The 26,035-nt window shown below is 39.2% G+C and overlaps 1 long non-coding RNA gene and 1 pseudogene across 1 annotated transcript in view; one reads left to right on the top strand and one right to left on the bottom strand.

The window, feature by feature from the left end:
* Positions 1-26,035, bottom strand: part of LOC147826918 (uncharacterized) — a 362,407-nt gene that overhangs the window by 194,247 nt on the left and 142,125 nt on the right. The window lies entirely within an intron of this gene.
* On the top strand, positions 11,412-13,094 carry LOC101698738 (sorting nexin-2 pseudogene; annotated as a pseudogene).

The raw sequence follows: 26,035 nt of genomic DNA on the forward strand, positions 1-26,035 counted from the left end.
AATCAGTCTTATGTTATTCTTCTTTGCATCATTTAGCAGCTGCTGGATTGATTTCTTCCAGTCCCTTACAATTTTAAAGAAATTTTTCTTTTCCTGGTCACTAATTGCAATCTTATCTTCTATATCTGAAATTCTGTCCTCACATTGGCTCATTCTGCTGTGTAGACTTTCAATGGAGTTTTTAATCTCCTGGAAATCTGTTTGCATATGTTTTATGGATTTCATTTTTTTTATCTGTGTCTTCTCTAGATTTATTAATCATGTTTTGCACTATGGGCACAATCTCTACTGCTATGTGAGAAATTATTTCTGATTTCATTTTTTCCAAATCCTCTTTTGTTGCTAGCTCAGGGAGTCCAGGTGGTTGAGTATCAAAGTGTTACATCTTGTTTCCATTTGGGGCTGCTGTAGGTGATCTGGAAGTCTGTTTCTGAGACTTGTTATCATGTCTTCTCATTTTGATGGGGAGTGCTGATGGCGCCCACGTGGCTCACCTCCTCTGTGCTGGGTGTGGGGGTAGGTTGGCCCGGTAGCCTCCTGCTCTGCACTGGGAGCTGTGACAGGTTGACTCGGAAGCCTCTTCTGTTCTGGGAGCTGTAGCACGTTGACCTGGAAGCCTCCTCTGTGCTGGTAGCAGGGGTAGGTTGGCACAGAAGCCTCCTATTCTACACTGGCAGCTGAGATAGGTTGACCCAGAAGCCTCCTCTGCACTGGGAGCTGTAGCACATAGACCTGGAAGCTTTCTCTGTGCTGGGAGCAGTAGCATGTTGACCTGGAAGCCTCCTCTGTGCTGGGAGCTGGAAAGTCTTAAGATACTTTTATTAACACTTTGGAGAAGTCTGAGGAAAGTTCAACTGTCTACAGCAAGTAAAAGAATAATTACATAATATTATGTTAATATGCTAGTCATGAAAATCATTATTACTGTTACCATTCTTCATCAGTTCTTAGATGCACATCCTTCTCCCATCTTTACAATCTCTGAAATCAGAATGTGTCATGTAATCAATGGGATCTTATCATTTCTGAGCTTGAAAATGAGTTCTAGAAAGGATTATTTGCATTTGTTTCTGCCAATCAGAGTAACCTGAAACTACTCGAAATTAATTTCTCTGCTTGAGGATTTTTTGTACCCCACCAATGGAGTGATTACAGACCTCAGATCTAGGCAAGTCCACACCAGACTGTGGCTCAAATTCTCAAATATATTCATGTTTTCTTTCCTTTGCAGAGACTGAAGGCTGAGACATGCAGGTTTCTTGGATGGCCACTCTGGAAAATTTTCCTCTACCTTTCCACTGAGTGTGAAGCTTACTGGTACAAGGTGTGATCATGATATATGGTGAATGTTCAAATTTTTTAAAAATTATTTTAGCAAAGAACACATTGCCATTAATCCCCATAAAAATAGTCTCTCTTGCTTGAAACACAATTATAACATCATCCTTGCCACTTTCTGAAGTAGTGGAAGCCCTCTTTTGTAAGTTTCTTTATGAGATGTTATCAAATATGCAGTGAATAGTGTTGCTAAGTTCCATCCAGGGGAAAGGCAGATTCATAAGATGAACATGTTCCTTGTCTGCCTTGTTCACTGGTTCAGCACCATATGACTTCTGGCTCTTCTCCAAGTCTAAATGACCATGAAAAGTCAACATTTTTTAATAAATTCAGGACAGCCACAGCACCTCACAGAACAGGACTTCCAGAACTACTTCAGAAAGTGGCAAGAACAATGGGGTAAGTGTGCACAAATTGATGGGGAGTATTTTGAGGGAGATTAGTGGCAATGTGTCTTTTACTGTAATACATTTTTCAAGTTAAACATTCACTGTGTTTTTCAGTCACACCTCATAGATATAGTTTCCTATTAGATGGCCAATCTTGGATATGTTTCCTTCATAGAAGTAGTGCATAAAATCACAGTGTCTTTTGTAACAGATGGGCATCTTGACTTTGATGATATGTGATACCGTGACTAATATTAGACAAGTGTGGTGGCACATACCTGTAATCCCTGGGAGGATGAGGCAGGACAATCTACAAGTTCAGACCACCCAAAACTACATGGAGAAAACTTGTCTCAAACAAACAAACAAAAGTGGCCTGGGAAAGCAACAGTGATTGAAGATGAAGAGAAAATATCTCCCCAAATCATTTCCTTCATGCCATTACTAGATGTCATTCTCTCACTGGAAACCAGAGTCTGGACTGAGAAACAGTGTTGTAATATGTAAGCCTCTGGGAAACTAGAACAAGGCCAGGAGTATAGTAGTTGCTCAGTAAGTATATAGTTTCTGAATTAACTAAATTAATAACCTATTCAAATCTGATGGACCTGAATAATGAAGGGGCATAGGAACAATGCACCAAGGACACTCAGACTGAGACCCCAGAACACTGCCCAAGATGGCTCCCTGGTGTGAGGGGCTCTCCTTTCAGAAAAGCCCAATTAAGTATCCTATACTGTATCTCACCTCTGGGAACACAAATAGTTCTCATGTCCAGAGGCACTAAATATTGTAATTCAAATGGTTTTCTGCCTTTTCATTCAAGCTTTACTAGATACTTGGGTAGTCTTCCAATTGCCCACCTTGCTAATAATGGTTCAAGTACCAAGAGAGTATTTATTTTCATTCATTTGAGCTTCCTGAAATGCCACAAAATTACTCTCCAATGTTATAGGAAATGATTCCAGAGAAGGCTGAACAAGATGCAACCTTTCACCCTCTAACTACATTACCGCTGGGGTGAAACCTTTGTTAAATCCAGATTTATAACCCTTCTCCATTCACATTGCCTAGTGGTTCTGCAAGCACAGCACCTGCATTTGTTACCAGAGAGAAAACATTTGCTCAGTGAATTCTCCTGGTCTTTATTTCCTTTCTCTTGAGGATTGTTAGAAAATAGAGCATTGACTCCTGTTCCCTTTCTTTCTCTCTTTCTCCTCAGTGTCTCTTGCCATCTAACAAGATTGTTAAAGACAAATTGCTAACCATCCCTCTTACACACACACCTCATTAAATTGGTTGCACAATTTTTTTTCATTCTTTCTCCAGGGTTACTGTAGGAATATAGCCATTTATAATAACTGCCACTGTGGAGTGTAACTGCTGGGTTTAGGTGAGAGTGTGGATACACTCTTTGTTTTGCAAAAGGCTTTCTTTCAGGTACAAGTAATTTAGTCCTGTTTCCTTAGATTAATGGTTGGCATGTTAGGAGACCTTGGGTTACTTGGAGCTCATGTTGGTTTTTAATGAATTCTGTCAAAATGCTGGGAGCTACCTGAGACTGCTGAATGGGCACAACTCATAGAGACTTGTCATCATCATCATCTTCAGCTTTACTGAGAAGCTCATTTGAATGGACAAGAGTAAGCCTCCCTTACCACCTCAGCTCACCCCATTAAAATCCCAAGTTTCAAAAATCCCAATGAAAATCCAGGGAGAGAACACACATTTTGAGCAGGGACCCTACCCACAGTTCAGGGGGCCTAGAGTAAGACTTCAGTTCCCTCATTATGCAGTAAAGTGCAAATGTCCTCCAGTCTATCTGAGACCCTAATATCATTCCATCAAATACTTTGCATGAAAGTGCTTTGGAATTCATAAAGCAGCAAACACATGGAAAGTATTATTATGGACATATGAATGGATTGTAGAACAGCTTGGCAAATAGCTTTCGCTATGCAACTTGAAGGATCTTAGAAAGCAGATACAAAAAGAACAGAAATCAAAGATACTCAGGTACCAATGTGGTTGCTAGGATTCTTGGGGGCTCCAGAACCCAGTTCTAAACTTCATATGCCATAACATTTAGTGCCCTTAGAAGCTTGGCCCAGGAAATACATTAGGTCATAACTGAGAAACTTACCAGGAAGGCCATGGAATCAAAAACAGTAACTTCAGTTTATGACAGGGAATCATCACAAAACTCAAATGTGGCATCTTTGGCTGATGAACACAACAGTAAGAAAAAAGGAAGAAAAGCAAAGCCTCTGTGCCCAGACTTGTAACCAGGGCCCTTGGCCACTCTTGGTCCTACCCACTGGCCAGCATTGAGCCCTATGAACATCCATCTCAGCTCCATCCTGGGCCTGAGCTAGTGCCTCCATGCTTGACAGCAATTTGGAAGTTCTGCCTGACCAGCTGATAAGGGTGGAGTTGATCTTGCTGTCCTGGAGGGCCAGCTACCCACACTTCTGCTGGTGTTCCCAGTCTCCTCACATGATTTTAACTGAAGCCATACAATGGGGCTAACCCACAAGCCACGGCCAAGTTTACTGCATTCTTTGGACATCCTCATTGTGGCCAACCGAGAGCTTGTTAGTGCTCTTAGCACAGCCTACTTCCTTCCCAGTCTATTGCCCCAGTGCTCATCAACTTACCAATAAGAAGGCCTTGTTTCCCCACCATCTCAATATGGGCCTCAGAACCCATAGCCACTCTTCTGAGCCTCCATGGTTCCATAAGCCAGTGTGTTGTGTGGAAAGCACTATTCTGAGGATCACAAAGCCCAGGTTTAATTCTCAAACCCCTGTCTTTCTAAGTTGGTGGGGCTCTGGACAAATGCCTCTCCAAACTTTATTTTCTTCCCTTGAAAAAGTCGAATAATAGTGCCTATCAACAGATTTATCCTCAGAATTGCGTGAACATGTTTGAAAACACGACATAAACTGTAAAATATTGTTACACATAGGGTTTCTCCCAGTTGTCTAGAAAAACAAAGATATAAAATTCATACTATTGTCATCTAGACTCTCAATAATGAAACCCCTATTTTGATTGTTTTGCTTAAATAAATGCTATAATTCAGATGAAAATATACAGTAATTTTAGATAGCTCCATGTATCTAGGATCCTAAAAGTGACCCAAATTTGTTTATATACAACTTCTTACCTTTGGCAGCTATCCTTCCTCTAAAGCTTCTCTGTCAATACTTGTTTTTAACCCCTGACACTTTATGATCTATTTTTATGAAAACTGCCTCCTCATGTGTCTCCTTGGCTTCTGTTGGGATTGATGAGGTCTATGGCAGCCATGGCTGTGAGTCATAAATTGCAAATAAACAAAGATAACAGATGAGGCAGGTTCTGGTGGCGACCAAAGCCAGGCAAAGAACTGACCAGAAAAAGAATACCCAGTCATGAAGCTGAAATCATGAGGAGATACCCAGAAACAGCAGAGTTCAGGAAGCTTTTGGAACAGGAAGTAACAGGTAGAAGACAGAGGTAAGTAACTGGTGGGGCTGCAGTAGAACATGGGGCAATAGTTTCACAGGCCATGGTGTGAGATCAAACCACGTCACCTTCATTTGGATATTTTTGGAGGTCTTTGGTCCACCTTCCCCCAAGACTCAGATTGTCTGCCTTTAGCAAGGTCAAGTGAGCAGACCCTGAAACCATCAGGGTTTTCATTCTACAGTCTGTCCTATGATTAACTAACCATCTTTGAGACTGCTTTGCTCACACTCCCTTTTCATGGCAAAGCTTCCAATGTTGCCTTGGCCTCCTCTACATATTAACTTTCTTTTCTTAGGGCTCAAGGTTCCCACACCTGGACCCTACTGACCTGTCAGCCTTTCTCATGTCTTCTGCTCCAGACATTTGTTCACAAGTCCTTTGACTTCTTTGCATTTCCCTGCTTTTTTAAAACAGTCCCCCCATCTAGAAAACCACTAGTCTACTATCTCTCCACATTGTAACTATTCTTCAAGACTATCAAGCAGAGTTAAAATGGTACTCTATAATATATATATATATTTCATTCTGAACTAGTGCAATAGGGGGAAAGGGATCTCAGTAGAGGCTCGGAGATCCCGAGTCCAACGGAAGATGCCGAATCAGCCCATGCCCTGGCAACAATCCACTGGACCCCCCACCCCCCGCTCCTCTGTACAGCCACCTGGTTCCACACTACAAAGACGCAGAGGACACTGGACCACCAGACCACGGTACTGAGTCCCACTGCTCCTGGCCCAGAGGTAGGGGCTTCTGAGCCGCTGTCCCACTGCTCCTGGTCCAGAGGAAGGGGCTTCCTGGCCACCATCCCTCCCACTGCTCCCAGCCCAGAGGAAAGGGCTTTTGGGCCACCTTCTGTCCTGCCGCTCCTGGCCCAGAGGAAGGGGCTTCCAGGCCACCATCCCTCCTGCTGCACCCAGCCCAGAGGAAAGGACTTTTGGGCCACCTTCTGTCCTGCCACTACTGGCCCAGAGGAAGGGGCTTCCCGGCCACCATCCCTGCCGCTGCTCCCAGCCCACAGGAAAGGGCTTTGGGGCCACCATCCCTACCGCTGCTCCCGGCCCATGTCCCACCTCTCTCAGCTCAGAGGAGGTAATCCGTGCAGGTGTCAACAGCCCCCCCAGTCAAAATGAGAAAACATGTAAATAACCCTCAAAACCAGACTCCCAGATCACCTACAGCAACCCCAAAGGGAAATGAGATGGAACACTCTGATACTCAACCACCTGGACACACTGAACTGGCAACAAAAGGGGATCTGGAAAAAATGAAATCAGAAATAATTTCTCACATAACAGGAGAAATTGTGCCCCTAGTGCAAGACATGATTAATAAATCTAGAGAGGAGCTGAGGAACATGATGGAATCTCAACATAGGAAACAAATGGAATCCATAAAACAGATGCAAATAGATTTCCAGGACATGAAAAACTCCACTGAAAGTCTACACAGCAGAATGAGCCAATGTGAGGACAGAATTTTAGATATAGAAGATAAGATTGCAATTAGACCAGGAAAAGAAAAATTGCTTCAAACTTATAAGGGAACATGAGAAATCAATCCAGCAGTTGCTAGATGATGCAAAGAAGAATAACATAAGACTAATTGGAGTCAATGAAGAAACAGGAGACAGTGCAGATGACATAAAAGATCTCTTCACAGAAATAATGGCAGAAAACTTCCCAAGCAGGGAAAAAGAGCTTGACATACAGATAAGTGAGGCATATAGGACTCCAAATAGCCTTGATCAAAGAAATCTACACATAGGCATATAATTGTTAAGATTCCAGGAACTGAACAGAAGAACAAAGTTCTACAAGCAGTTAGAGAAAAGAAACAAATCACATACAAAGGAAAGCCCATCAGAATCACAACAGACTTCTCAACACAAACCATCAAGGCAAGAAGAGTTTGGAGTGACATATTCCAAGAACTAAAACAGCCTCCAACCCAGATTGATATACCCTGCAAAATTTTCTTTCAAAATAGATGGAGAAATAACATACTTTCATGACAAAGAGCACCTTAGGAACTTCGTGAATACCAAACCAGCACTCCAAAGAATTTTACACAATATCCTAGGAACAGACATTAAGGATCACAACCCCAGGAAGTAAAGCAGAATGAACTCATCTGGCATGACAAGAAATTAAATGTAAAGGGGGAGAACCCAACAAAAAGAAAAAGTCATGGCAATGACAAGTCAATACGTTTCAGTTATAACCATCAACGTTAAAGGTCTCAATTCACCAATCAAAAGAAATAGACTGGCAGAATGGGTCAAGAAGCAAAATCCAACACTATGCTGCATACGAGAAACACACTTAATTCAAAAGGAAACTCATAGACTGAAAGTTAAAGGATGGAAAACAATACTACATGTGACAGGAACCTTAAAAAAAGCAGGAGTAACTATCCTCTTTGCAGATCAAGAAGATTTCAAACCAACACTGATTAAGAGAGATGAAGAAGGACACTACATCCTTGTAAAGGGAAGAATCCAAGAGGAAGAGATGACGATCACAAATATCTATGCACCAAATACTAGTGCGCCCAACTATATAAAACAAATACTAACGGACATGAAAAGTCATATATGCACTAATACAATTGTAGTGGGGGACCTCAACACCCCACTGTCACAAATAGATCAACTAGACAAAAAATAAGTAATGAAATACTAGAACTCAATCGAACTCTTGAACAAATGAACTTAACAGATGTTTACAGAGTCTTCCACCCCACGGAATCAGAATACACATTCTTCTCAGCTGCACATGGGTCATTCTCCAAAATAGACCACATACTCACACATAGAACCTGCTTAAGTAAGTGCAAAGGAATTGAAGTTATCCCCTGTATATTATCAGACCATAGTGCGATGAAATTGGAGATCCATAACAAAAGAAATTCGAAAAATTTCATAAACACATGGAAATTGAACAATACACTTCTGAATAACCAATGGATCACAGAGGAAATTAAAGAAGAAATCAGACAGTCCCTTCAATTAAATGACAATGACAATACAACATATCAGAATCTATGGGACACAGTGAAAGCAGTCTTATGAGGGAAATTCATAGCAGTGAATATGCATATAGCTTCACTGCTGAATTCTACAAGACATTTAGAGAGGAGCTGCTGCCACTACTGCTTAAACTCTTCAATGAAATTGAAAGGGAAGCAATACTCCCAAATTCATTCCTGGAAGCAAGCATCACCTTGATCCCCAAAGCAGAGAAAGACACAACCGAAAAGGAGAACTATAGGCCAATCTCACTAATGAACATAGATGCAAAAATCCTTAATAAGATAATGGCAAACAGAATGCAGAAGATCATCAAGAAGATCATACATCCTGATCAAGTGGGATTCATCCCAGGGATGCAGGGATGGTTCAATATATGAAAATCAATCAATGTAATACACTATATCAATAGAGCCAAGGACAAAAACCATATGATTATCTCCATAGATGCAAAAAAAAGCATTTGACAAAATCCAACATGCATTTATGATAAAAACCCTACAAAAAATTGGAATAGATGGTCTCTACCTCAAACTGATAGAAGCCATCTATGAAAAACCAACAGCCAATATCATACTAAATGGTCAAAAACTGAAATCCTTCACACTAAAATCAGGAACAAGACAAGGATGTCCACTATCACCACTCTTGTTCAGTATATTTCTGGAAACAGCCACAGCAATTAGACAAGAGAAAGAAATAAAAGGAATAAAGATAGGAAATGAAGAAGTCAAATTGTCATTATTTGCAGATGACATGATACTCTATATAGAAGACCCCAAGAACTCCACCAAAAGTCTTCTAGACTTAATAACCAAATTCACTCAAGTAGCTGGTTACAAGGTCAACACATAAAAATCAATAGCTTTCCTCTACACCAATGACAGACTCACTGAGAGAGAAATAGGGCAAATAATTCCTTTCACAATAGCATCCAAAAAACTGAAATACCTAGGAATCAACCTAATGAAAGAAATCAAAGACCTCTTCTCTGAAAACTATGGCACTCTGAAAAGAGAGACTGAAGATGATATCAGAAAATGGACAGACATCCCCTGCTCCTGGGTAGGAAGGATTAATATAGTGAAAATGGCCATACTTCCAAAACTGCTATATAGATTTAATGCAATTCCAATTGAGATCCCAGCAGCATACTTCATGGACCTTGAGAAAACAATCCAAAAATTCATTTGGAACAAGAAGAGACCCAGAATAGCAAAAGCAATTCTAGGTAACAGAGATATGGCAGGGAGTATCACAATCCCCAACCTGCAACTCTACTACAAAGCTACTGTGATAAAAACAGCATGGTACTGGCAAAGAAACAGACTTGAGGACCAGTGGAACAGATTAGAAGATGCGGAAACAATGCCAGACACACTCAGCCATCTCATCTTCAATAAAGGAGCCAAACACCCTCACTGGAGGAAAGATAGCCTCTTTAATAAATGGTGCTGGAAAAACTGGGCTTCAACTTGCCAAAGATTAAAACTAGACCTATGTCTCTCACTGTGCACTAAACTAAAAGCAAAATGGATTAAAGATCTAAATATTAAAATAGAAACTCTGAACCAGTTGGAACAGAGTTTAGGTAGAACCCTTGAAGACATTGGTGTACGAAAAAATTTTATAAACAAAACCTCAGTTGCCCGTGAACTAGCACTAAGCATCAACAAATGGGATCTCTTCTTATTAAAAGGCTTCTGCACAGCAAGAGAAACCACCAGCAGTGTGAAGAGACAACCCACAATGTGGGAAAAAATCTTCACCTGCTCTTCCTCAGACAAAGGTCTACTATCTCAAATCTATAAAGAACTTAAAAAGATCAGACCTCCCAAATTTAAAGACCCAATCCAAAAATGGGCATCTGAAATGAACAGACATTTCTCAGACAAAGAAGTAGAAATAGCAAATAAATACATGAAAAAATGTTCAACATCACTGGTCATTCAAGAGATGCAAATGAAAACAACGCTGAGATTCCACTTCACTCCAGAAAGAATGGCTGCTATCACGAAATCAACCAATAACAAATGCTGGTGGGGCTGTGGGGAAAGAAGAACCCAGCTCCACTGCTGGTGGGAGTGCAGACTGGTGCAACCACTGTGGAAATCAGTATGGAGATACCTCAAAGAACTAGGACTAGAAGTCCCATTTGACCCTGCTATTCCACTGCTGGGGATCTTCCCCAAAGAATTAAAAGAATCATACCACAGTGATATATGTGCACCCATGTTCATAGCAGCACAGTTTGTAATAGCTAAAACTTGGAAACAGCCCAAATGCCCACCAACTGGAGACTGGATAAAGAAAGTGTGGTTTTTTTAAAAAAATAAAATGGAGTACTACTCAGCCATAAAAAATTAGAAATTAGAGACATTTATAGCTAAGTGGATGCACATTGAGCTGATACTCTTAAGTGAAATAAATAGGACACATGAATAAATACAGAATAGTTTCTCTGGTGTGAGAAACTGAAAGTGTAAATAAGGACTAAAACATATAATAGGTAATGTGAAATAGAAAGAAAAGGGGTAAAGGGGAAGGAAGTGGGAGGGCTAGGGGAAAGGATAGAAGGGAATGGAATTAATATGAGAAAATGGAAAACTAGGAACAAAATCTTTGTAAATAGGGAGGACTGGAGGGGTTGAAGGGAGGGCTGGGCAAGGGTGAAAAATAGGAACCAAGAGAGACTATATAAAGGTGCAAATTTCCAATGATGAATGTCATTATATTGTATACCTAAAATGTACCAATGATTAGAATGAATAATCGATAACTCAAAATAGGAAGAAAAGGTCCAAAGGGGTAGGGCTAGTGGGAGGGGCAGGGGTAGTGGGAGGGGCAGGGGAAAGGAAAGAAGGGAAAGGAAAAATGCTGACAAATGGAAAAAATGGAAATAAAGTCTTTGTAAATGGGGAAGGGTGGAGGGCATGAAGGGAGGGCTAGGAATGAGGAAAAAATAAGAACCAAGATGCATTATGTAAAGGTACAATTCCCAATGAGAAATGTAATTGTGTTGTATACCTAAAATGTACCAATAAAAGAATTAAAAAAAAAAGAAAGAAAGAAAAGAAAATGAGGCTCAATTCAGAATACAGTATGGTAAGTGAGAGGTGATCGCCAAGGAGCAGTGTGGGGAGGGTGGAGCACCCGGGGCGCATCAGGCAGCCATGCATGCTCACGAGATGGGTCCGCTGGGCCCTGCGCTCAGTAGTGCTGGTGAGCAAAGATGGTGGCCGGGAGGGAACTTCCTCTGCTGGGCAATGGGAAGCCCACCGACTTTGAGGAGCTGGAGACAGGGAGGACCTGTTCACCACCACTGTCTCCACATTGGAGTCAAGCCCATCATCTCCAGAACCAGCTAGTCTTCCTACAGAGGATATCAGTGCAAACTCCAGTGGCCCAAAACTGTCAGAAGTTGTACTGGATGATGACAGAGGAGATCTTTTCACAGAAGCTGCAGAAGAAGTTTCTTTGAACAGCCCAGAAAGAGACCCTAGCCTGTCTTCGGAGCCTTCTCCTGCAGTCACACCGGTCACCCCTACTACACTCACTGCTCCTAGAATTGAGTCAGAGTATGTCAGCTCCTGCAGTCTTTGACAGATCCAGGGAAGAGATTGAAAAAGAAGCAAATGGAGATATTTTTGATATAGAAATTGGTGTGTCAGATCCAGAGAAAGTTGGTGATGGCATGAATGCTTACATGCCATACAGAGTAAATAACAACAAAGACTTCTCTTTCCATGTTCAGTAAGAGTGAATTTTCAGTTAAAAGAAGATTTAGTGACTTTCTTGGTTTGCACAGCAAATTAGCAAGCAAGTATCTACATGTTAGTTATATTGTGTCACCAGCTCCAGAGAAGAGTATAGTAGGTATGACCAAGGTCAAAGTAGGTAAAGAGGATTCCTCATCCACTGAGTTTGTAGAAAAATGAAGAGCAGCACTTGAAAGGTATCTTCAAAGAACAGTAAAACATCCAACTTTACTACAGGATCCTGATTTAAGGCAATTCTTGGACAGTTCAAAGCTGCCTAGAGCAGTTAATACACAGGCTCTGAGTGGAGCCAGAATATTGAGGATGGTGAACAAGGCTTCAGACAAAATGACAGTCGAGATGAATGAATTGGATGCATGGTTTGAAGAAAAGCAGCAACAATTTGAGAATCTCGACCAGCAGCTTAGGAAACTCAATGCCAGTGTCAAAGCTTTGGTCTGTCATAGAAAAAAACTTTCAGCTAATACAGCTGCCTTTGCTAAAAGTGCTGCCATGTTAGGTAATTCTGAGGATCATATCGCTTTATCTAGAGCTTTGTCTCAGCTTGCAGAGGTTGAAGAGAAAATAGTCCAGTTACATCAAGAACAAGATTTTTCTGACTCTTACATGTTTTCAGAACTACTTAGTGACTACATACATCTAATTTCTGCAGTGAAAGGTGTGTTTGGCAAAAATGGGAAGATGCTCAAATTACTTTGCTCAAAAAACATGAAACTGAGGCAAAAATGATGGTCGCTAACAAACCAGATAAAATACAGCAAGGTAAACATGAAATGAGAGTGGGAGGTGAAAGTGCAACAAGGAGAAAGAGATTTTGAACGACCTCTGAAGCAATTTGAAAAGAAGTGGGACGATTTAAGAAAGAATGAGTGAAGGATTTTAAAACTTATCATCAGGTACTTAGAAGTATTAGTACAAACACAGCAACAGCTGGTAAAATACTGGGAGGCTTTCCTACCTGAAGCCAGCAAATAAGACTGCCTTATTGCCTAGTAATAAGATTGTTCCACTTAAGAAGACATTGGATGTTGCTCCAGTTATCCTGAACTCCACATTTAAAACCATCCAAACAAACCACTATATATTTTATGGGGAAAAAAAAGAAAATTACTAAGGGAAAAGATGAGGGTTATAGGGAGATTCTGACTAAACTCACCTATCAGATTTCTTCCTGTGGACAGGCCAGTATATTGAAAATTATCTGGGAGTTGTGGAAGATGAGGAACCCAATCAGGATGATCACATATGGAGCATGGAGGGGGTTCTGACTGAAGTAACTTAACAGGGTTCTTGCTAAAACTGGATTTTATGAGAAAGTGTACAGATGGATCTAGGGAAAGGTTTAGGAACCTATCTAAAGTTTAGTCAAGCAAGGAATCTTTGTCAAGATCCAATACAAACCTCTCTTCCTTCATAAAGTATTCCAGGATTGCTGGGGCTCCCGCTGTTGACACTTTTCTGAATCCCTGTGACCCCAGCCCTTGTCTCTTGTGGGATGGTGTTGCACTATTCTCTTTTATCATTTCTATTATTTAATTTTCTTTTGGCTTGTATTATATTCATGAAAAAATCTTGTCACACTCTTTTTTGTATCTCTCAAGAATGATGGACACACTATAGCAACCCTTAATAAATTATCTATTAATTGCTCCCATTGAAATGGTTGGCCCTATACTTCCTTCTATCTGTTCTCAGAAAGACAATTCTAGGACCAGCATTCTAGAACTGAGTGCATGCTGGAGTCAGACCACCAGGGTTCCAATCCTGGTGGTGCTGCTTACCCACTGTGTGACCTCAGGAAATCACTTAACCTTTCTATGCCTAAATCCTACCCACAGAGCTACTATGGTACCTAAGTAAACTAACCCACATAAAGTAGATTCTTACCTACATGTTGTAAACACTTAGTAAAAAATGGATATTAATAAAGCTAAAGTCAAAAAGTACACTTGATGTTTGTGAACTTTATATCTTCTATTTGGACTAGTACTATGAGCTCAAAGAACCCATAAAATGCAAATAATTAAATTTATTGTGTCTCTGAATGCCTGAATTAATTCAAAATGTTTTTCTGCCTATGGACTGATGTTGTACCATTTCTTTAGGGTCATTAAACGTATTTTGGTTAATTCTCTGAGGTTCAGAGTCTGTAATCTTGGAATCTATAAAAGAATTAAAGTCCTTGGTTCAACAAAAGAAAAGAGAGGGAAGCAAATCTATCCTCGCACTATCCTTCAATTGTTCTCACTCCTCAAAATGGAGTTTGATTATTTTTAATAGCTAAAATGTTGCCTTAGACCAATTGAAAATTGATTTATTAAAAATGACAGATTATCCAATCCTTTGCCATAAAAGGATGCACCCACCCTTTCTGCAAGCTTTTCTCCAAGAAACCTGGGGTTTCAAATGCCTTCCTAGAATGCTATCAATTTAAATGATTGAAAAAAAACAACACATAATAAGTGACAGATTTTTCAAATCAGATAAAGGTGGGAACCAGATTATCTGTCTGGGGGTGATAGATTGCAGCAATAATAAATTCACTTGAAGACACTGGATCAATTTTTAATCAAGCCAAGAATTATTATTGCAGAAAGATAAAATGACCCATGAGAAGATGCCTTAATTTTCCACCAATCAAATTATAGCCTTTCTAAATAAGATGTAATGAGATCCATGGAATATCCAGGTTACACATCCCACCTAATTACCCATGTTACCTGTCATGTAGTGATATACTAGTGGTAAACTGACCTCTGAATTTGCCCAGATGAAAAGGTAATTAGTTTTTCCACCAGGCTGTGGTGAAAATAACAGCAGTGACACATGTCATCTCCTTCCACCGAGTCACAGTCTCTGAGGTGTTTGTTCTTAAAATATACAGGATATGACCTACTGGGTAATAAACTACACAGTCATTAAGTGAAGCTTGTGTCTGACAGAAAAACAGCCACCATCTCTAAGTTGAGAAAAAAGGGGCTAGAGGTAAACCAAATCAGTCTGCACTTGACATTAAACTTGATCAGCCGGGAACAATGTCTCCTCTCTACCCTCCCCCAAGAACTACGAATGAGGAAATGGAGTTTGTAATTACTGACCATTGCAAAGACCCTATAGAGAGCCTGGGTTCATGTGCTCCATCTGTCCCACTTGTTCCTATCTTGCTTTTCAGGCTAAAACTCCTCCATTTGGAATCACTCCCAACTCAGCTTCCTTTCCTCTTCCTCCAAATACTGCATCAGTATAACTCTATGTACTTGCCCAAAAGAATCCTTGTCTGCACCCTTAGACATCTGTGCATTCATTCAGAAAACACTCACTGTTGTGGGCAGACACACCCCTTTTTCTTTCTCCATTTATTTTGAGAGAAAAACACTACATTTTATTATAAAGTAGTAATATGTTTTTAAGTTTAATAACTGTCCACTTAGGGCTGTTGTATCTTCCTTTGATGTTTCTGACATTAGCAGATCTAAAATCAGAAAAGTATCTTTTCAAAGAAACATATCCTTTCTCCAGTTCTTAAAAAAGATAATCCGCCAGCCTGGATCAAACTATCCTCTAATCAACTTATTCTTCATCCCTGTCATGGAAGACAACACACTGAGCCCTTTTAGTATCATAATGCTCTATATTTAACAAACTTTCGTTCACTTTATCACTTCTTTGAAGCCATTGTTAATCTCTATCTGAAATTATCTTATGCCTATAAAGATACTATTAGTAATTTGGTGACCCAGAGTCCTGTTTAGGCTTCAATTGTTTTTTTGTTTTTTTTTAATTAAATTCTTTTATTGGTACATTGTAGGTATACAACACAATTACATTTCTCACTGGGAATTGTACCTTTACACAATGCATCTTGGTTCTTATTTTTTCCCCATTCCTAGCCCTCCCTTCACCCCCTCCAACCTTCCCCATTTACAAAGACTTTATTTCCATTTTTTGCATTTCTCATCATTTTTTCCTTTCCCTTCTTTCCTTTCCCCTGCCCCTCCCACTAGCCCTACCCCTTTGGACCTTTTCTTCCTATTTTGAGTTATCGATTATTCATTCTAATCATTGGTACATTTTAGGTATACAATATAATGACATTCATCATTGGAAATTTGCACCTTTATATAGTCTCTCTTGGTTCTTATTTTTCACCCTTGCCCAGCCCTCCCTTCAACCCCTCCAGTCCTCCCTATTTACAAAGATTTTGTTCCTAGTTTTCCATTTTCTCATATTAATCCCATTCCCTTCTATCTTTTCCTCTAGCCCTCCCACTTCCTTCCCCTTTACCCCTTTTCTTCCTATTTCACATTACTTATTATACATTTAGTCCTTATTTACACTTTCAGTTTCTCACACCAGAGAAACTATTCTGTATTTATTCATGTGTCCTATTTATTTCACTTAAGAGTATCAGCTCAATGTGCATCCACTTAGCTATAAATGTCTCTAATTTCTAATTTTTTATGGCTGAGTAGTACTCCATTTTATTTTTTTTAAAAAACCACACTTTCTTTATCCAGTCTCCAGTTGATGGGCATTTGGGCTGTTTCCAAGTTTTAGCTATTACAAACTGTGCTGCTATGAACATGGGTGCACATATATCACTGTGGTATGATTCTTTTAATTTTGGGGGGAAGATCCCCAGCAGTGGAATAGTGGGGTCAAATGGAACTTCCAGTCCTAGTTCTTTGAGATATCTCCATACTGATTTCCACAGTGGTTGCACCAGTCTGCACTCCCACCAGCAGTGGAACTGGGTTCTTCTTTCCCCACAGCCCCACCAGCATTTGTTATTGGTTGATTTCATGATAGCAAGACTTCAATTGTTAATGGCAATCAGCTCTTGATTTGAAATGAGATCTTTCATTTATATTTGTCATTAAACCCTTTGAAGAACTGCTCACATTTCACCAAGAGTATGCAAACTGAAAAAACCTTGCATTTTCAAACACAGCACAGGCCACCCTGGAGTGTCCCATTTGATGGGTCTCCAAAAGAGATAGCATCTTGTAAGCCGATGAACAATAAACTTCCACTGTTAGGCTTGGTATCAATGAATCCATTAGAATCAATGAATGCATCTATGATGAAATTTTTTTCCAAAATAATGACACTTGCCCAAATGTCTGTCTTTTTCATCATTACATAATACATTTAACCCATTTTTGTAATGTGTGATCCTTCAAATCACCAAATTCAGGGAATGTTTGCAGTAAGGAAAAACTAATGACAAAAAACATTGTCAGTTATTCTAAAATTAACACCAGATTTTTTTTCATTCAGTTGCAGCTCTCAACATTGATAATCCTAAAAATAATTTAATGATGTTGTGTCTCCCCTAAATTCATATGTTGAAGTCCTAACCCCCCAGTATGAAAGTACTAGGAGGTGGGGTCTTTGGGAGTCATGAAGGTGGAACCCCATGGTGAGATTAGTGCCTTTATAAGAAGAATACATCCCCTCTCTCCTCTGCCCTCTCCCTTCCTCCCTCTCCTTTCTCCTCTCTCCTCTCTCTGAAAGTGGCCATCAGTAAGTCAGAAAGAAGACCCTAAGCAAGAACCGAATCTGCTGGCACTTTGACCTTGAATTCCTTGCCTCCAGAACTGTAAGAAATAAGTATCTCTTGTTTAGTCCAGCCACTCCATGTTGTAGCAGCCCAAGCTAAGATAATATATAAATGTATTATATAATATAATAGCTATTATATTAAACATTATATTCAGTATATTAAGCTCAATATATAATGCACAAAGTAATATCAACTAACAATTTTTCAGGCACTTTGTTAATAGTTTATATTCATTGTCTCCTCCCAACAAGGCATAACTCCTTTATTCTAATTTTATAGTGGTAAAATTCCAAGGTTTTATAGGGATAGCTGATTTGCAAAAGGTCCCACAATCTGTCTCTACACATAAGGACAAGGATACAAAGTGAGCTTTCTGGGAAATTGGTCAAGTTCATTTTCAGTGAGTCTGTAGCTAGGATTGTAATTTCTGGACAACAGCCACTGCTATGACGTCCCACTAGTGACATTTTTTCCCACTTTTATGATGTCTTGGCTTTGGATGTTACTGCCTCCTCCAAGCACTCCATCTTAGAAATAATTGGCTCAAGCACAAAGAGAATTATCCTCAATTTAATGAATTCCAGCAATTCATCGTTTTGCTCCCCCGTCCTTGCTAATTTATTAATAACAATTACAATGAAATTGGCATGCTGTATAAGTTCTTACATTTTCTCTTTGCCTTAAAATATCATCCCTGGTGATCTTAAAAGGTGATACATTAAGATTTACAATTTATTACCAGTAACATAGCTATAGCCAATTGACCATAAAATCCAACTATTTTTAAGTAATTCAAAATCTCCATTGTAGTGAATGGAATATTTGCTTGACTATGTCTTTGGAATCTTAATATTTTCCAGTATCTCTTTACATGCTTACACTTCATCAGCCAATATTTACACATTAATTGAATATATGCTTCTCTCTATATAGTATATTCTTAAACATGAAACTGGATAACTATTCAAACAGAATTAGTCGCAGATTTATATTACTTTATGTTAATTATCTGGATATAGGTAAGTATCTCATGAATTCAACAGTAAGTACTTTTACAAATCTTTTAATGAAAACTATTTTAAATAGTACAACATTAAAAATGCATTGACTCTCATTGTCTAAACAAGTTAATGCAGAGATAATATGGTCATGTGTTGAGATGGCCCTAAAGATTTGATGCTGGCCCATACACTTTCTACATACTACACATCAGTTTTATTACAATGCTTCCTTCCATTGCACAGTATCGAAAACATCCCTTCCTATGGTGAACAATTGCCCCAGTTTGTCTGAGTCTGTCTTGGTTTTGCACTGAAAACTCTATCCCAGGAAAAGCCCTATTCCTTTCTTCAGCCACCCTCTCCAGAGCTAACCTTTTACCAGAACATCTACCCTTAAGAGGTGTTGAAAGCACTACTAGCACAAACTGTAAATGCTTTTGTCCAAAAGCATATGATTTCCAATATTTACAGCTCTTAGGAAATTGCTTCTAGAAAAGACTCTGGGTACTGAATTCCTTTCCCCAGAATACTAACACAGGATGACAGCAATGACAAGGGTCCAAATTTTCTCAGATATACACTTCTTATACACAAGAAATGCATAAAGATTTTAGCCTTTCACCAAGAAACTAAGAGTAGAAAGATATTCAAGTTTGAGGTGAGAAAGGATAATAAATTTAGTTTTGAATGAAGTGACTTTGAGGTGTTTTAGGAAGAGTCAAATATATATAACCAAAAAGAGGCCCAGATATAAGGCTCTGGGGCTGAGGTGAGAGATTAGGCTGGAAAGACTGGTTTAAGGGCCATATGTTGATTTCAAGTTAAAATGAACAGAAGTAAAGTGATGAGATAGAAGACTTGGGGAGAATAAGTAAGAAAATGGAGGCGGAGGATGAATCTTTCCTAATCCCTTGAATAATATTCTTAAACTGCCTCACCCTAGGCTCCACCAAGCAATTTTCCTGTGTATTCACCCTGCAGAATTTGACTGCTTATTCTTCTGCTAGGTAGACTGTTCTGAGCCACTCCTGGGCTTCCAGTTTTCTTCACCTTTCCAAGGCATCCTCTCTGGAAGCAAGGTAAGGTTTTTTCCCTGGGAGATCCAGGTCATTCAAATTCATACTTAAGCAATTCTTCCTTCCTTCCTTCCTTCTTTTCTTTCTCTTTCTTTCAGTGAATATTTACTGAGTACCAATCATGACCAATTCTCTAAGCACTAGAGGCAATGAACCCGAAAGCACAATATCACTATAACATATCTTCAAAAGTTATAATTAAGAGAAATGAGTCAACATGTTATTTTCTTTAATTTTTTAAATTTTGATTTATTAAGGAAATAGTGGCCAAGCTGTTGCAGTCTTTTGAGCTTACTCTTCTAGTTTTGTCTTTTGGGGGGGAGGGGGTACCAGGGATCAAACTCGGGACCTTGTGCCTGTTAGGCAGGTGGCAGAACCACTGAGCTAAATACTCAGCCCTGAGCTTACTCTTCTAAAGGGAAGCTAAAGACCCCCATTTGCTTCCTAGAGGTATAGATTTGCTTTCTATGGTATTAACCACTAAGACATCAGATAAACAAAATGTATTGTTAAAGGAAGACACAATGGAGTTTAATAGTAAGCTCACATCTCAAAACTATACAGGCGCAGTGCCCAGCCCTCATCTCTTTCATCATTGGGCATTCCATAGAACAAACCTATATATCCACATTTCCCTATTCAGTAGTTTGAAACATGGTCTCTAGTGGCAATAAGTGTTCCCACAGACTACTGTGTCAAGGTCATTGGGATATCCTCCATAATGCCTCTACTGGTTAATGGGTAGTTCATGAGATAACACAAAACCATGTGGTTGTCTCTTTTTTAGGAACCTAGGCCATTCAAATTTTATTAAAATGTCCTCTTCACTTCCAAGAAGGGAAGAAAAATGATTCTTAATTAAATATTTAATGTTTATTATAGTTAGAATATTAGTTTTAGGTCAAATTTATGATGCACTAGATTTGTACTTTTTCTCTTATACAGAGTTTATAGTGTATTGAGATTTCTTATATAATGAATGTGTACACTATATTCAAGCCCATTTATGACAGAGCATGATTTTATTCTTTAAAATTATTACAAAGGTTTATAGCTGTCACATCTTTGCTTTTATGACATATTTTTGTCACATCTATGGCTTATTTAATGGTAAGTTCTTGGTCAGGATTGCAATGCCCAATTACGACATTGTTCTTATGAGAAAACGTGACTGCTTTACAATAGAGTTTCTGGGAAGGGACTGTGGTCAAAGGAAAAGACTGTGCTTTGAAAGGAACAACTATTGTGTGTGTGTGTGTGTGTGTGTGTGTGTGTGTGTGTGCGTTATACCTATATTAAACCCCTTCCCTATAAAGACCCATCACTGGACACCCTCTCCCATCACTCAGACTTTGCTGGACACCTGAACTCTTTTGTGATATTTTGTATCATTCACACAGCTTTAGTAATGCAGAGGGAAAGCCCACCTGGGATGATCCACATGTCTATAACACACTCAAAGGATAAAATTTATACTGGCCTTTCAACTATCCTTTCTCCCACTCAGGTAACATGTCTCAGTAACTTCAAGCAGCACCTAGCCCTGAGCACTTGTAGTTAGTGAAGAATAAGTCTAGCTGTTTCCTCTGAGATGGGCTTAAGGAAGACCAACGCTACAAAACCAGAAAAATGCACAACTCTAAAGTGCAAGTCAGGGTCTTTAGTGTGACCCTGGATGTCCCATGATATTCCTGACTCCTATAATGTCATTTTATTTATAATCATTTCTTATCTTCTGCACATAGGTTTAATTCTTCCAAAAGGATTCCTTAAAATATTCTATCTGTTACACCTAGATCACAATAACAGTAATTTTCAAAACAGAAGGTACACTTCTTGCTCACTTGATTTTTTTTTAATATGACAAATGAATGAGTGAAAAATTCTAGTTATCCTGAAAGGTTAACATACCTAAGAAGATAGAAAGTGTGAAGAATTTCTGATTAGCCTTAAACACCAATGCATTTCCAGCATCAGAACAAGATTAGGCCATGAAGCTATATAAATTCATTTATAACCCATCCTGCTACATCCTGACTTAAGCAATTCTAGTTTAGCAACATTTTTTGATATTCAAGCCATAGCACATGCAATGATTGGCTGCAGTAGCATCAATTTTTGTGCCAACATATGTGCCAGGAAGTAAGGAATAAGGAAGAAGACCCTGTCAGACTGGGATATCAGGTACAATGACTTTAGTAACAGGATTGCCAGGCTGGCCAACAGTATAGTTAGGAAATTTGGTCAATTGCATTTTTCAGTGAGAATGGCAAGTGTCCAGTAAGTGTATTAGTTAGGCTTCAGCTGCAGCCAACAGAAAGCACTCTAGCTAGTTCTAACACAAACTGATTTATTACTAGACATTAGGAGGCTTCAAACCATCTATGCAGAGCTTCCAGGAATAATTCCCTGTGCCCTGCCACAATAAAGAAAAGCCACTGCTGTGCAGGACATTGGTGAGGGTGGGACACAGCACCTCAAGACTGATCTACACCTGCCTCTGGTTCCATTCTAGTCAGCTCTGAACCCTAGCCTGGTACACAGGCAGGACTAACACAGTACCCAAAAACCAAGCTGTAAGGGAATTTTTTTCAAATAGCTTTTTGTTTTCCAGCATCTGCAGCAGAGGGGGTTGGGAAAATGTTAAGATCACAGATAGTGGGGTTGACCCTGGGAATCTAAATTGGCAAAGGAGCAAGAGACAGTCACAACACAGATAGGAGGCAAGAAAGAAGGAAACCTGATTTTTTTTTATCCAAAGAGGTGGACTGAGTTAAGAAGAAAATAAAAAGTGAGAACTTCCATAGGAAGCCAGGAGCTGAGCCTGGAGGCTATCTGTCAGATACCGCAGATGAGGGCAGACTTGCTAGCAGAACTGCAGCCCAGGTGCCTATTGGCTTATGTATCTAAACAGCATCTAGGAGCTTCCTGGTAAGATAATCCCTCCATCTTTTAAGGAGCCAGGGCTTCTGTTGGGGACATTGGATAGAAATGACCTGAACTAAGGCCCAGGGCATAGATTTATTAAGATCAAATATGGTATTTTGTTTAACCCTTTAAAACCCTCCTTATGGGACAACCTGCTATGGCATTCGGGGTGTATTCAGGGCTTGGTGAGGTAACAGAGGGAGATTAGAGGGGAGATTAGAATAAGATTCCACTCTCTGCAAGGTTGACCACAACTGTCATTGCCTGGGGTTTCTCTCAGCAATGTTTTACCCACTGGACATTGAAAGGGGGTTGCCAGCTCCCAAACTGCAGAAATTAGAAAATCAGCCCATGCCTTCCTCTTGTGCATGTAGTCCTGGCATTTATGGGTCAGTCTTCCCAAGCCTCTCAAAAAGACTTCCTCTCTGAGTTTAGGTGGGTAGACCTCTGTTATCACTGTACCCCAATGTACTCAGGCCAGCTCTGCTCTCACATTCAGGGTTCTGCCCAAATGATGAGGATAAAGCAATGCTGTTGTTATTCAAGGCATCTATATATTTTATTTGCTCTCTACAATAACCTTGGCAAGAAAAACTATAAAGATTTCCATTTAAGGATGAGGGGAAAAAAGACTCTCCCAAGGTTTCATACTGTTACTCCCAGACCAGACAACAAGCCCACGAATTGTAAGGCCAGGGGATCCCCATAACTCCAAGGTGGAGCTTCTGCTATGTGAAATACCAGACCCTAGAGGAAAATGGAAAGTATTCAAGGCCCACTGCTAAACTGGGACAGATCCTCAGAAGTCAGAGCACTGAGCCTCTTCAGGAAAAATTGAAATGCTTCAGTTCACAGAAGGATTCTTAAGGCACACCAACATTTTGGGGGAAATTTTGGTCATTTTGGGGAAAATAATATTACATAATTCTGAAAAAAATTTCAGAATTTAATTAGAAAGAATGGGAAAAATGAAGGGAAGATTCTACTGCCATTTTCCAAGTCTTTTCAGTGTTCATGCCCTAATGAAATCTAACTGACTTCTTTTTTTTTTTAACTTTCCTAGGTCCTTTGTACTCTTACATAACTTTTAAATTTCAATATCCAATTCTTCATTTATACCAAGTATACACAGACCTGAATTTTTATATATACCTTGTGTTTTCTAATCCTGCTAAATTTAAATACAAGTTCTAGGGGCTCCTAGACATTTCTTAGTATTTTCTCTGTAGATGATTATTTCATCTACATATAAAGATTTTGCTTCTACCTTGCTAATCCTATCCTAATTGTGTCATTTTATTGCCCGACTAGTTTGGTTTAGGCCTAGGTTTCAAAGTTTAATGGAGAGATAAAGAGTAAGCATATCTGCCCTTGTTCCCCACCTTAAGGAAAAAGCATTGTATCTTCTCCATTCATATAAGGCTTTCTCGCTGGAAGTATAGAGTACATGTCTTTAATCTGTTGAGAGGGTTCTGTTCTACTTCTAGTCTCCTGATAGCTTTTACCATGAACAGCTGTGGAATTTAATCCAATACTTTTTCTCCAACTAGTGACAGGATCATATGGCTTTTTCCTTTCCTCTATTAAAATAATGACTTTTTGGGGTGGATCTCCCAATGCTGAACCAACACTGCCATCCCTATAACAAAACCACTTTCTACATACTGCCAGATCTGACTTCTAATAGTATGTTTTGTTAAACAAATTTCTATCGATGTTCATACTTTTTTCTTCTATTATCTTTATCCAGTTTTAGGATTAGCACAATGTTGAGTTCCTAAAATGAGGGGGGAAGTGTTCCTTCTTTTTTCTGCTTTAATTGTTTGATATAATTTATCAGTTAAAATGTATATGAGCCTGCTGTTATCATATAGATAGGTTTTCAAGCTAGGAATATACTTTCTTTAATAGGTGCTATTCAAATTTTATATTTCCTCTAGAGTTAGCTTCATTAATTTGTCTTCCAAGGTACTTCTTAGAAGTTGTCAAATTTATTTCAAAACAGATTTTTGAAATATCCTTTCTATATCCTTTTAAATTCTGTAAAATCTGTGGTAATGTCTCCTAGATCTTGATATTGTAATTTTAAAAATGTATAATTGATATTGTGTAACAGGAAGGAAAGGTCTAAAGGAGCAGGGGAAGTGGAAGGGGTAGGGGAAAGGAAAAAGGGAAAAGAAAAAATATGAGAAAAGGAAAAAAATGGAAACAAAATCTTTGCAAATAGGGAAGAGTGGAAAGGGTGAAGGGAGGGCTGGGGAATGGGGAAAAAATAAGAACCAAGATACTCATGTAATGGCACAAGATCCCAATGATGAATGTAACTGTATTTTATACCTAAAATGTACCAGTAAACTTAATGGGAAAAAAAAAAGAAATCTAACTGACTTCAAGAACTCCTGTAGCTCCTTACAAAGTACTAGATACATGTCTTTCAATTTAATGCTAGTTCTGCTTTCTATACTTTCCCAAGAAAATGAATATACCTTAGTTGAAGCCATACATAATAAGAGTGGGTACAGTAAGAAACCTATTGCCCTCAACTTCACTGTAGTCAATTAATATTTGTATGTCCAAGGAAGCTAGAAGCCCACCCAAGCAAAAACAATTTAAAAAGTAAAAATAGAGTAGAAATACACAGTTTCTGACTTTCACTAACACTACTGTAAAGAAAGAAATTTCTTGCTTTCCCCTTCAAAATCTGCTTAATAACTGTGACTGGTGGCATTTACTGAGTATACCTTTTATGCCAGACACTACTGCTAAGCCCTTGACATGCATTTGACTTAACAACTCCTCTGGGAAATAAGTACTACTCCCACTTTACAGAAGAGGAAATGAGGACCAGTAAGATTAGGTCACTGCTTACAAAATTGAATGTGCGTACAAATGATTTGGAGATATTGTTAAAAAATACACATGTTGATTCAGTAAGTCTAATGGGACCAAGATCCAGCACCTCAAATTCCCTGGAGACTCCGGCTCAAGGACCACCTTTTTGGTACCAAGGGATTAAGGAACTTGCCTGGGATGGTGGAGGTCAAATTCACAGATTTTAGGTCCACTTCTATCAGTAAGTCAGTGATTCTCAAAGAGTGGTCCCTGGCCCAGGATGGCAGCAGCAGTATCCCCTGGAAACTTGTTAGAAATGCAAATTCTGGGACCATTCTGGGACCTTACTGCAGATTCACTGAATCAGAAAGTCTCAAGTTAAAGCGCACCAATCTGTGTTCTTATAAGCCTTCCAGAAATTTCTGAAGTGCACTTAAGTTTGAAACTACTGCACAACACCATGCCTTTTGCTTAAGTTTTTCCTCTCCTTTTACATTTGAGTCTTGGGATGTCTTTGTTGTTTTAACATATGACAACACCTCTATGCTAATTACTATTCTACAAAATTTAGTTTCTTCAGATAAA

Source organism: Heterocephalus glaber, unplaced genomic scaffold (genome assembly GCF_053883595.1).
Source record: "Heterocephalus glaber isolate CG9 unplaced genomic scaffold, H.glaber_assembly_v1.0 deba00001457, whole genome shotgun sequence".
Classification (NCBI taxonomy): domain Eukaryota; kingdom Metazoa; phylum Chordata; class Mammalia; order Rodentia; family Bathyergidae; genus Heterocephalus; species Heterocephalus glaber.